A 14,008-nucleotide genomic window follows, 5' to 3' on the forward strand; every position below is an offset into this window, starting at 1 on the left:
GGGAGGGGCAGAGAGAGAGGGAGACACAGAATCGGAAACAGGCTCCAGGCTCCGAGCCGTCAGCCCAGAGCCTGACGCGGGGCTCGAACTCACGGACCGCGAGATCGTGACCTGGCTGAAGTCGGACGCTTAACCGACTGCGCCACCCAGGCGCCCCATCCATGATCCTCTTTCAAAAAACTTACTGGGGCGGGGGGGAGAATTATGGCTGAAAACTTCCCAAATGCGATGGAAGACATTAATCTGTCCATCCAAGAATCTCAGCGAACATTGTTATTCCCTATTATTACGTTAGCCATGTAAGAAGTTCTGATTACCTTTCCTTTCTGCACGACCTTTCGTTTTCCTGCTGTTAGGAATTTTCTGTTTTCCGTTTGCTTAGAATCATCTATGTCCTTAGTAACGCAACCCCAGTCTCTCCACTCGTTGGTCAAACCGTTTCCCAAGGGATTCGGTTTGTTTAAGTGCTTTCCAAATTTAACCTTCTAGAAAACTGCTAGAGCCCAGCCCCCCTCCCTGCCTTGCTCCAGTACAAACCAACTGCTCTCCAGACCTGTTGCGGTTTCTTCCCAGGGTCTGTCTCCTCTCATTCATTTCCTCGAGGAGTCCCTTTCCCTCTTTTCTATGTTGGAGTTCCTATTCGTGTCTCGAATTATGTTTCTCTTACTTGATTCACTTTCTTGTGGGCACATTTTGTGAGAGAAAGCTAATAAAGGGTGCACAAGAAGTAAACTGTTTTAAGTTCTTGCAAACAAATTGTATGGGATATTGCGAGGTTTCTTTCTAAAAGAGCTGGTAAGAGTTTGCCTCTCCATCAGCAAAAATGACGGAGTGCCTCCCCCAAAACCCCACTAGCCATTCATTGTTGCCCTACCTCTCAGTAGAAAGTGCTAACTCATAGGTACTTTCATTTGCCTTTCTCTGGTTTCTGATGAGGCGGAGCATCTTCAGGTTAGGTAGGTGTGTACTTAATTTTTAAAAGGCCCCGTTGGCTTTTTTTTTTTTTTAAGTGAGCTCCATGCCCAACCTGGGGCTCGAACTCATGACCCCGAGATCAAGCGCCACCTGCTGTACCGACTGAGCCAGGCAGGCGCCCCTCCCACTGGCATTTTGACTGGAATCACACGTGGGGGCTCCTCCCACGTTCCGACGTTAGCTCTTTCTTCTTTATGCTTCAACACCTTTTTTCTGCATGGAGGTCCTACGCCTTCTCTGTTAGATGTATCCCCCTAATAATATACATGTGAATGAAATCTTTTCCTTTTTCTGTTTTTAGCCAACGATTTCTTATAATATCAAGTTGCCTTATCTCTTCTTTTTCAGTAGCATTTCTTTTGGGGTTTTTTTTGTTTGTTTTTTATCCTGGTGTATTTGATAGAACCTCCAAAAACACTGTTTTGTTTTGATTCTAAGGGAAATGGCTTTAGCATCTAGAATGATGTTTGCTGTTAGTTTTGGCAAAGAACCTTTATCATACTTCAGTAATTTATTTGTTTTAGTTAGTAGTTTTTTTTTTTCAAAGAAAAAGCTATTGAAGTGATATGATCACATTGTTACCCTCTCTCTTTTTTTTTTAATTTTTTTTTCATGTTTGTTTATTTTTGAGAGAGAGAGATACAGAGTGGAGGGGGGTGAGGGCAGAGAGAGAGGGAGACACAGAAACTGAAGCAGGCTCCAGGCTCTGAGCTGTCAGCGCACAGCCCGATGCGGGGCTCGAACTCACAGACGGCGAGATCATGACCTGAGCCGAAGTCAGACGCTCAACCAACTGAGCCACCCAGGCGCCCCTGTTACCCTCTCTCAACGTGGTGTAAACAATTATGTTGATCAGTTACTTGATATTGTATGTTGATCGATTACTTGACATTGAACCTGTCCTGCATTCCTGAAGTAAGCTCTGTTTGCTCAAAGTATGTTATTCGTTTGATATACAGCCATATTTTATTTGTTAGCATTTGTTCTTTTTTTTTTTAATGTCTATTTTTGAGAGAGAGCACAAGTGGGGGGGGGCAGAAAGAGAGGAGGGACAGAGGATCCGAAGTGGGCTCTGTGCTGACAGCAGTGAACCCGATGTGGGGCTTGAACTCAGGAGCCATGAGACACGACCTGGGCGGAAGTAGGACATTTACCAGACTGAGCCTCCCAGGCGCCCCTATTTGTTAGCATTTGATTTGGAATGTTTGCGTCAAAATCAGAGAGAGTTGGGTCTGTGCTTTACTGGCTTGTGTTTCTTGTTCTTGCTAAAATGTGTTGGTGGGTTTATTTGCTTTTCAAGTTTTTATGTTAAGGTCACGCTGCCTCCATACAATAAATGGAAGAGTTTCTGTCTTTTTCTGTGACCTAGAATCGTTTAAGAAGCATCAGAATTACCTTTGCTGTTATCAGTTTAAACTATCAGAAGATTAGCTAAATTCATCTTTGAAATCATCAGGGCCTGGTGCCTTTACAAATAATTTTATGCATACAAAAAAAGGTATGTAACAAGACAAGACAAAACAGGATGTAACATAAACGTAAGTTAGGACACAGAGGGAACCGAATTAAGGGAGGTTTGTAACTTACTTGTCTGGGTCACCAAGATTCAGCTTGGCTAAGGCGGGAGCGGCGGGGGGGGGGGGCACCCACTGCACTTTCTTTCCTTAATGGCGATTCTGGAGCCGGCCAGGCTGTCTGGGAAAGTCACCTGGCACAGATGAGACTCTACAGTGTGATTCTTGGTTTTCTCCCCTTCCCTCCTTTCTTCTTTGTAATAACCACATACCTGCATTTAAACGCCTGCCACTTTATTTACTTTAGACGTTTATTTATTTATTTTGAGAGACAGAGAGAGCAGAGGAGGGGCAGAGAGAGAGGGAGAGAGAATCCCAAGCAGGCTCCCCACCGCCAGCGTGGAGCCCGACTCGGGGCTTGAACTCACAAACCGTGAGATCATGACCTGAGCCGAAATCGAGAGCTGGACTCTCTCAACCGGCTGAGCCACCCAGGCACATCCTCCCACCGTTGTACTAACTGGGCGAGGCTATGTATGCGACGGAGAGGATACATGAAGTTTTGAAACCCAGGTCTGTTCCTGGGCAACTTGAGCACCTGTGTGGGGCTGCTTTCGTGGCTGTAAAACAGATTTGTGTGAGGTTTGAACAAGAGAAAAGCTGCACAGAGTCTGCAGATATTCTGCAAATGTGCCACCCAGCTCCTAACAGAAGAAGGCCCTGCTCTGTTGGGTGGGCAAGGGGGAGCCCCTGCAGGTCCTTGAGGTGGGGAGTCACCAAGATCCAACAAAGCACGATAGGAAGGCTTTAGTGCCGGGAGGTGGATTTAATTGGCCTGATGTTACAGGAGAGGAAACTGAGGCACAGAGAGGGGAAGTTCCTTGCCCAAGGTCGCACAGCTTCCAAATGACCGTGCTGGAATCTGAACCCAGGTCTTTCTGACTCCAGGCCTCCCGGTCACAGGGCCTATCCATTCCCCAGCCCTAGAGCCTGGGAGGCGCCCCCAGCCCTCCCTGGCCCACGGTGCAACCAGCTTCTTGGGAAGGACAAGCAACACCCCTTGGGCCCTAGCACCTTCTGTACCTGCCCCCGCATGAGTCACTCACCAGAGCCCGAGGGAAAGAACCCACCTGCTGGAGGCGTTCTCTGTGTGAGTGCATTTCGGGTTCCCGTCTTAGTCACCGCGTCTCTTGGTTCCCACCCTTCCCCCCAACTGCCAGGAATCTCCATGTCCCCAGCCAGAGGCACCTGTGCCTCCCCCACTGGGACTCGGGCCCCGGGGGGGTGGTGAGGGTTTGGTGGTGGAACCGGCAAGGCTGAGTCCCGGGCTGGGGGCCGGGTGACTGGGGGCCACTAGGCTCCATAACCGCTGCTGGCGTCCCTTAACCCAAGTGAAAGCAGTGAATTTGTCAGGTGGATGGTCTCAAAACCAGTGACAGCTGGCACTTCTCGAGTGCTAACTCCAGCCAGGCCCTGCTCTGAGCCCTTTGTATCTTTTAAAACATGTAAGCCTCACAAAAGCCCGTGAGGTAGCTCAAGCAACCAAGGCTCAGAGAGGGGAAGTGACTTGCCCAAGGCCACAGAGTCCGCAAAGGACAGAGCAGGGAGTCTGGACCGCCTCTGTGATGGGCATTCCAGCACCGACACTGTCCCAAGGGCTGGGCAAGGCTGAGTCTTTGCCCTGGGCCCGGTCCTGCACCTTGAGCCAGAGCCCCTGAGAACGGCGAGCGGGGGCCACCATCTGGGGAAGGGACCAGTTCTACTCAGCACAGGTGACCTCTTGGCCAGGCCACACGCAGCAACCCCAGGTTGCCAGGCCGGTCAGCTTCCAGGCCTTTGTAGGTGGTTTCCTTTGCTTGGAACCCGCTCCTCCTTCTCTCTACTGGACCAATCCCCTCTCCTGGACAACTCAAGGGCAGCGGCACCTCCTCTGGGAAGCCCTCTGGGATGTGCCCCCCGCTGAACCCCACACTTCCCCTAACGAGCCCCAAATTTGCCACTTGCTTTCTGTGACCTTAGGCAACTTACTGAATCTCCCTGAGCCTCACTTTACTCATCGACAAAATGAGGCCAGTGCTACCTCAAGGGGTTTTTGCAAGGATAAGGAGATAAGTCGAGCGTACAGCAGGGTGTGGCCACAGTAAATGCTCACTAAAGAGGCTCATTTCGTAGCATTGATTTGTGTGCACTGGGTTGTGACTGCGTCTGTCTCTCCATCTGGACCCAGCGCTCTGCAAGAACAGAAATGGTGCCCTGTTTCCGTGCTCGTCCCAGATCCCAGCCCCTGGCCTGTCCTACCGGACGTCTCAACACATATCCTACGTTCCAGATGGCTGGCCAAGGGTCCAGCTTCCTGCCCATGAACAGTGCTGAGGGCTGGGGCCCGGCGCTTGCTGAGTGGTCAGGCTGGGCTTGGCCTGCCCTGGGAGCTGCCCCTTCCTGGATGTGTGACCTTGGGCAAACCATTTAAATTAACCTCTCTGCAACTCAGTGCCCTTGTTGGCCACGTGCAGATAACAGTCATCCTGCTTCCAAGGGCTCTTATGGGCATGAACTGAACTGGGGTTTAGAAAGCACTCGAGCCCGCCCACAGTCCATACTCCATTATGAGGGTTGTTGAGAATAAAATAAACAGTTGCATCCCCTGCAAATATCAGCCTTTCTGTAAACACTTGGCCAGCTCTCACTTCCCACCCCGGGGGACCTCAGGGTCAGGGTCACAAGGAGCACCTGTTGGGGTGCCTCCCCCTGCATGCCCTGCCCTGGGCTTTCCAGTTGTCGCCCAAGGCCCTGTTCCAGCTCCTGGGGCAGGTGATCTGTGTGCGCAGAGCAAGCCAGACGGTCCACAGGACCCAAGAGCAGAAGAAAACAGTAGAACTTGACTTTCCGACCGATCGAACGTCTTTTTCCTGACTCTGGCTCCCCACTGCCTCTGACAACATAATCAAGATACGTTTGGGGAAATTCAGTCCAAACCGGTGATTTTTCAGTCACTTTGAAGGCTCTGAGTCCCAGAAGTTGTAGGACATGGCGTTTTCCCCCTTTGCTTGCCTCTGGGCTGGCCTGAGGACCCCAGGCCCACAGGGCCGATGAGGGGTGAGTAGGAGCCCGCTACAGTGATAAGACAGGTGGGGGTTGGGGGAGGTTTGGACCGAGCTGAGGCTGGTTGACGCTTCAGTCCCATCCCCCAGCCCCTTCCACCTGCCCCGGTGGCGGGGCCACCCGAGTGCTGTGGTTTCCCTTTAGTTTCAAGGCTTCCTCACGTTCACTCTTGCTGTGGTTCCTCAGGCCTCCTGCTTGACGCCCAGTTGGGCACCAGCCCTCAGCTCCAAGGTCACATCACCCCCAAGAAGAGCGAGCCTCCCTGGTGGCAAGCCATTCCAGCCAGCCATTCCTCCCAGCTACCTTCTGTGTCCCCGTCGGAGCCTGCAAAAACTTCTGGAAGGCCTCTTCACTATGCAAAGGATACCCCCACCGCCTTCCCCCCCCCAGATGCCCTCCCGTTTTCTCTCTCTGCCCTGTCCCCTCCATGCCTGTGGGTAGCTGGCTGGACAAACCACAGGACACTGGGTAAATCTGAATTTCAGACAACCAACAAATAATGTTTTTGGTACGAGTACGTCCCAAATGTTGGATCTGGAATTTTTTTTAATTTTTTTTTTCTTTACATTTATTTATTGCTGAGAGACAGAGAGACAGAGCATGAACACGGGAGGGGCAGAGAGACGGGGAGACAGAATCGGAAGCAGGCTCCAGGCTCCGAGCGGTCAGCGCAGAGCCCCACGAGGGGCTGGAACTCACGAACCGCGAGATCACGACCTGAGCCGAAGTCAGACGCCTAACCGACTTGAGCCACCCAGGCGCCCCTGGATCTGGAATTTTTATTTTGCCAAATCTGGCAGTGGGACTAGGGGGTGCCTAGCAAATCCAGCCGTGGAGGGGCTGGGGACTCCCCTTTCCCTCAAAGCCACCAAACTCGGGGCACACGGGTGGCTCAGTCGGTTAAGTGTCCAACTCTTGCTTCCGGCTCGGGTCAGGAGCTCACAGTTCGTGTGTTCGAGCCTCACGTTAGGCTCTGTGCTGACAGTGAGGCGCCCGCTTGGGATTCTCTCTCTCTCTCCTTCTCTCTGCCCCTCCCCACCTCCTTCCCTCTCTCTCTCTCTCTCAAAACAAATAAATAAACTTTAAAAAAAAAAAAAAAAGGCTGCAAACTCCTTGGGGACCCCTTCCCTCCGCCCTCCCTCCGCCCAGCCTCACCCCGGGGCGGGGCGAGCCTCAAGGAGAGGTAGAGAGGAAAACCTCCATCAACTCCAACACTCTCTCCCCATCCCCTCTCCTCTCTGGTCGCACTTGGCCTTCCCTCCCCAGTCCCTTCTGCCTTGCACCTGGCACAGGCCTTTGAACTGGCAGTTTGGGCTCTGCGTTGCTGGGGGGGGGGGGGGGGGGGCAGAAAACAGAACAGAACACACCGCCTCGAGTGAACAGGCCGCCACAAATCAGCCCTCCGCGCCATGTGGCTGCGCCCCCATCCTCTGCTTTGAGATGTACTGCGACCGGCCCATCTCACAGATGAGAGCGCCGAGGCCCAGAGAGGTCCGGTCACAGAGCCGGTGCGGTGCATGGCAGACTGGAGGTCTCTTTCAAGGGCCCTGGGGATGCCCAGAGCAGGCGCCTGCCTCCTTGGAGACCCGGCTTCCCTGCAGCGGCTGAGTAGGCCCTGGAGGAAGGGACTGAGCTGTTGAGGCCCCAGTCCCCCCACTCCCACCCCGGGTCCCCTAGGCCTTTTCACACGGGACCTGCTGCAGAGGCTGCCTGGTGAAGCCTCATCCCATCCCCCTGCAGCCGGGGCCTCAGGTGACATTTCCTCTCTGAGGATCAGCCACAGCCACCGCTGGGCTGGGGGAGAGGGAGGAAAAGGAGGCCCCTTACACCCATGGGAGGCGGCGCAGGAATGGGAAGGCCCCTGTCAAAACCGGTGCCCGCTGCCCCCCAAAGCCCCAGGCGAGTCATTTCACGGCTCCAAGTCTCGGTTTCTTCATCCACAAATAGGGTCAGCGATTCTTTCCACATCACAGAGCTGACGGGAGGATTAAAGGTGGTCTTCGGGGCCCCTGGCTGGCTGAGTCGGTGGGGGCTGTGACTCTTGATCTCAGGGTCGTGAGTTCAAGGCCCACGTCTGGCGCAGAGCTTACTTTAAAAAAAAAAAAAAAAAAAAAGAGTGAAATGGGGCACCTGGGTGGCTCAGTCAGTTGAGTGTCTGACTTCGGCTCAGGTCATGATCTCTCGGTTTGTGGGTTTGAGGCCCGCGTCAGGCTCTGTGCTGACAGCTCGGAGCCTGGAGCCTGCTTTGGATTCTGCGTCTCCCTCTCTCTCTGCCCCTCAAAAATAAAGAAAAGTAATTTAAAAAAATTACGCTCTGCCTCTCAAAAATCACGCTCCGCCTCTCAAAAATAAAGAAATGTAATTTAAAAAAAAAGTAAAATAAAAAAAAAAATTTAAGGGGCCTGAAATAATACAAACAAACCGGGTAACGGTTAGGGTGTATTATATACCAGACACTGTTCTAGGCACTTTACATAATTCGTTAAATTATTTAATCCTACCAGCCACCCTGGGAGGTCGGTACTGTTATTATCCCCACCTTATAGACGAAGAAACAGAGGCAGAGCGATGAAGTCCCTTGCTGCTTGAGTCTGTAATTCAAACGGAGGGCTCGAGGGTCCAAGCTGTTAACAGCTACAGCTTACGTGTAAAACAGCACAGAGGCATCCGCTAAGTCCTCAAATCAGAGATCACCAACTGACGTGGCCTAAGAACAGACAGACGTTAGTTAGCAAAGGGAGCAGAAAAATCCAAAACACAGACCAGGGGAAGTCTGAGGCTGTGGCACCGTTTCAGACTAGCAAAGAAAATACAGAGTATTCACTAAACGGCAGCGGGACGAGGCTTTGCCATCTGGGCAAAAATAATAATAATAAACAAATAAATAAATAAATAAATAAGCGGCTGTGCCAGAGATCACACCTTACACTGAATCACACTGAAAATTTAGATGAAAACCATAAACCACTAGGTAAAAATACAAAACTTCTCCAGGCAAAAGCCCCAGCGAGATAAAGCAGCGATCGAGAAGTGACAGAGGTGGGTTCCCTCGGTGACGATTCATCAAGCTTCACGCTTCTGATCTGGTGCTTTGCTGTGTATGTTATACTTCCGAGGTCTTTGTGTTTGCTTGCTTGCTTGGGTATAGACAGAGCCAAACCGGGAAAATACGTTTGTTCCCTCAAATCACCCACAGAGACTTGATTTTCCTAATATATAAAGTGTTCCTGGGAAGAAACACGAAAAAAAAAAAAAAACTACTCGAAAAAACGACAATGGACACAAAGGGATCGCAGAAAATACAGATGACTTTTGTCTCTTCTTCATGACAAAAGCAACGCAAATTAGAACTGCACTGGGGGGGCGCCTGGGTGGCTCAGTCGGTTAAGTGTCCGACTTCGGCTCAGGTCATGATGTCACAGTCTGTGAGTTCGAGCCCCGCGTCAGGCTCCGTGCTGACTGCTCGGAGCCTGGAGCCTGCTTCTGATTCTGTGTCTCCCTCTCTCTCTGCCCCTCCCCCGTTCATGCTCTGTCTCTCTCTGTCCCAAAAATAAATAAACGTTAAAAAAAAAAATTTTAAAAAAAAACTGCACTTGGATGCCAATTTTGATCCGACAGTTGGGCAAGAAATTCAAGAGTTCAATAGCACTCTGAGTTGGCAAGGATGTGGGGAGACAGGCCCTGTCGGATATTGCTTGTGGGGATGTCGGCTGGCTCCCCCCCCGAAAGGGGAATTTGGCAACATCTATCAGAATCACACATGCTTGTTCACTTTGACCAAATGACTCCGCTTCTAGGGATTCGTTATACAGAGATACTCCCACATATGCTAAATGACTTATGTATTAGACACTTCAGTGCACCTTTTTTTTTTTTGGTAAATTATTGGAAACAATCTAAAATGTCCATTCCTGGAGGGGCACCGGGTGGCTCAGTCACTTAAGCATCCGACTTCAGTTCAGGTCATGATCTCCTGGTTTGTGAGTTCGAGCCCCACATCGGGCTCTGTACGGACAGCTCAGAGCCTGGAGCCTGCTTCGGTTTCTGGGTCTCCCTCTCTCCCTGCTCTGTCTCTCTGTCTCTCTCTCTCTCAAAAGTGAATAAACATTTTTTTAAAAAATGTGTTAAATAATGTTTTAACAAATAAAATTCATACGGACTCTCACGGGACCCCGAATAGCCAAAATAATCTTGAAAAAGAACAACAAAGTTCAAAGATTCACACTTCCCCATTTCAAAGTTATTACAAGGCTACAGTAATCAAAACAGTGCGGTGCTGGCATAAAGACAGACATATAGGGGCGCCTGGGTGGCTCAGTCGGTTAAGGGTCCGACTTCAGCTCAGGTCACGATCTCGCGGTCCGTGAGTTCGAGCCCCGCGTCGGGCTCTGTGCTGACAGCTCAGAGCCTGGAGCCTGTTTCCGATTCTGTGTCTCCCTCTCTCTCTGCCCCTCCCCCGTTCATGCTCTGTCTCTCTCTGTCTCAAAAATAAATAAACGTTAAAAAAATTAAAAAAAAAAAGACAGACCTATAGACCAACGGAATAGAATAAGTAGAATAGAGTCCAGAAATAAGCCCTCACATACATGGTCACATGATCTCTGACAAAGGGGCCAAGACCACTCAACGGGGAAAGGACAGTCTTTTCAACAAATGGTGTTGGGGAAACTGGATAGCCACATGTAAAATAAATACATAAATAAATAATAACTCAAAATGGATTAAGATCGACTATAACACCTAAAACTAGGGGCACCTGGGTGGCTCAGTCGGTTAAGCAACCGACTTCGGCTCTGGTCGTGATCTCGAGGTTCGTGAGTTCGAGCCCCACGTCTCTGCTGACCGCTCAGAGCGTGGAGCCCGCTTCGGATTCTGTGTCTCCCTCTCTCTCTGCCCCTCCCCCACTCTCACTCTGTCTCTCTCAAAAATAAATAAAATTAAAACAAATAAACATTAAAAAAAAAAGACCTAAAGTTATAAAAATCCTAGGCAGAGGGAAACAAACATGAGAAAACCTTCATGACATTGGATTTAGCAATGATTTCTTGGATATGATGCAAAAGGCTTAGCAACAAAAGCACAAACAAATACATGGGACTACATCAAACTTAAAAGCTTCTGTGCATCAGGGCACCTGGGTGGCTCAGTAGGTTGAGTGTCTGACTTCGGCTCAGGTCGCGATCTCACAGTTCATGGGTTCGAGCCCCGCATCAGGTTCTGCGCTGACAGCTCAGAGCCTGGAGCCTGCTCTGGATTCTGTGTCTCCCTCTCTCTCTCTGCCCCTCCTTCACTCACTCTGTCTCTCTCTCTCTCTCTCTCAAAAAGGAATAAACATTAAAAAAAAAAAAAAAAAGCTTCTGTGCATCGGGGAGCCTGGGTGGCTCAGTCAGTTAAGCATATGACTCTTGGTTTCAGCTCAGGTCATGATCTCACAGTTCTTGAACTTGAGCCCTGCATCAGGCTCTGCGCTGACAGTGCAGAACCTGCTTGGGATTCTCTCTCATTCTGTCTCTGTCCCTCCCTCACTTGTGCTGTCTCTCAAAATATAAATAACAAAAAAAAAATTAAAAAAAAATGGGGCGCCTGGGTGGCTCAGTCGGTTGGACGTCCGACTTCGGCTCAGGTCATGATCTCGCGGTCCGTGAGTTCGAGCCCCGCGTTGGGCTCTGTGCTGACAGCTCAGAGCCTGGAGCCTGTTTCGGATTCTGTGTCTCCCTCTCTCTCTGACCTTCCCATGTTCATGCTCTGTCTCTCTCTGTCTCAAAAATGAATAAATGTTAAAAAAAAATTAAAAAAATATATAAATCAATAACAAATAAATAAATAAATGAAACCTTTTGTGCATCAAAGGACAAAATCAATGCAGTGAAAAGGCAACACACAAAATGGGAGAGAATATTTGCAGATCATACATCTGAAAAGGCGTTACTATCCCGAATATATAAAGAGCTCCCACAATTCAACAACAAAAAAGCAACTAGATTTTTTTTAAATGGGCGAAGAATTTGAACAGACATTTCTCCAAAGACAATATACACATGGCCAACACGCACATGAAAAGGTGCTCAACATCACTAATAATGAGGGAAATGCAAATTAAAACCACAACGAGATATCCCCTCATCGACACGAAGATGACTGCTCTAAAAAAAATAGCAAATAACAAGCATTGACAAGGATGCAGAGGAATTGGAACCCTTCTGCCCTGCCAGTAGGAATACACCCCGAAGAACGGAAACAGAATCTCAAAGAGACATTTGCACATTCGTGTTCATATCAGCATTATGTTCCCAATAGTCGAGACGCAGAAGCGAGCTTAGAGTCCACGAAAGTATGAACGGATGAAGAAAACGTGGTGTGTATATATATATATATATATATATATATTCAATGGGATATTATGCAGCCTTAACAAGTTAGGAAATCATGTCTCGTGCCACCACATGGATGAGCCTTGGGGACACGCTAAGCTTTCTGTCGCAAAAAGACAAATAGCATACGATTCCCATGATATGAGGCACCTCAAGTATTCAAATGCATAGAAACAGAAAGTAGACCGGTGGTTGCCAGGGGCTGGGGGGAGGGGGGCCCAGGGAGGTGCTGTTTAATGGGTACAGAGCTGGAGTTTTGCAAGAAGAAAACGTTCTGGAGATCTGTTGCCCAATGATACACTTCACGCTATTCGACTGTACCCTGAGAAATGATTGGATGGCGAATTTTGTGTTGTGTCTGTGTGTGTGTGTGTGTGTGTGTGTGTGTTTACCACAATAAAAAAAAAAGTAAACACTGCGGTGGGCCGCCAGTTTGCAATCTCTCCTTTAGACAGTGCTTCCCCGGGGGCCGGGCAGGTATCCTTTGCTGGGACTGCAAGAACCGTGGGGAGCTCATCACGGAGGGCCTGACATGCTCCTCTCGAGCTGTCTTTCACTTGCTTCAAGCAACACTTCCCAGGCGCCGACCGCACGCCGAGCTCCAGGCCCCGGAGTGACAGAGATGAGTGGGGAGCTCGCAGCCTAGAGGGAACAGATGACAGACGCTGAATGCGTGAAAGGATCAGCGCTCACGATACCAATTCGATGGGGTTACGGGATACAGGGTGACGGGAAGGGCACGAGATTACATGGGGCAGACCGGAAGGGCTCTGAGAAGGGGAACTTCATCTGAGATCCCAGCGTCAGAAGATCCGGGGCCTGTGAGGACGGGAGAGAGCTCCAGGAGGAGGGAGAGTGGTGCAAAGGCCTGGAGACAGGGGCCTGCGTGGCTGGCTCGCAGCGGGGCGAGAGCAGGAAGGCCTGACTCAGGAGCCGGCCGGGGAGGATGGCTGGCGTGCCACCAGCAGCCCCGTGTGCACGAAACAGATAAAACCCGGTCTTTTATCAGCATAAACTTGTTTTGTGAGTTCACATGTGTCACTCTCTTTCAGGCTACAAAAAACGCATCAGGACGCCAAACGGTACTGTCCTAGAGAAAGCCTGGGTCGACAGAGGTCCTCAAAGTCTCGTATTTGTCTCCACACACCCACTGGCTGCTGGATCTCTGAATTAGCTCCCTGGCGTGATTTAAAAGCCATGGATCTGCTTGGGCGCCATCACCCCCACTCGGCAGAGGGGTGTACTGAGGCCCAGAGCGGGGAAGGAGCTCCAAGCAAGCGCAGGGCTGAGCAGAAGTCAGGCCTGGAGGAGAGGGGCTCCTGGCTCCGGGGTCAGGGGTCTGGAGGCCCTTACTTACTATGTGTGGCTCGGTGGGGGGCTCATTTCCTTTACAGGGAGGACCTCCTCCCCCCCTCTTGGGCATGAGGCCTGGGAGGGGGGAGGACGGCTGGGGCTCAAACCAATGGCTTGCTGCCTGGGCTGAGAGTGTCTGGACACAGCGGGCACCTGCTCGGCAGGACCGTCCCCTCACTTCCTGCTGGTCTTCTGAGCCCACTTTGGCCCTCTCCCATGATCCTCTGGGCCTGGCCCCCCATCTGCGGAGTCTCTGAATCAGACAGCCCCAGCTGCTTTCTACGGCTTGCTCCCAGGATCTCTGAAGGACCGGACGGTCTCTGGGGCTCTGGTGGCCCTTTGATCATCCCTACGGCCCGTGCGGTGGCCGCTGGGGTCCCAGATCCGCCGCTGACTGGCCACGTGGTTTGGGCAGGCGGTTGAGAGCTCTGCCTGGCTGGGAGGGACGTCGGCAGAGCCAGGAAAGCGTTCTCGGTCCCTCTGGGGTTCCTAAGACTCGATTCCGAATCCACGTGTAGGACTCTTACCACATCCATAAACTGCCCAAACCAAGTCTCTCGTTACTTTTCTTTAAAATGATTTCCTTTTTACACGGAAAGTCATTTCAAAGGCAACTACATGTCGCACTCCCACAGAGCCTTTCTCTGTAACCAGAATCAGAATTGAGAAGAAAATGCCTTTCTCTCCCCGGGA

This window comes from Panthera uncia, chromosome E3 (genome assembly GCF_023721935.1).
Source record: "Panthera uncia isolate 11264 chromosome E3, Puncia_PCG_1.0, whole genome shotgun sequence".
NCBI lineage: Eukaryota > Metazoa > Chordata > Mammalia > Carnivora > Felidae > Panthera > Panthera uncia.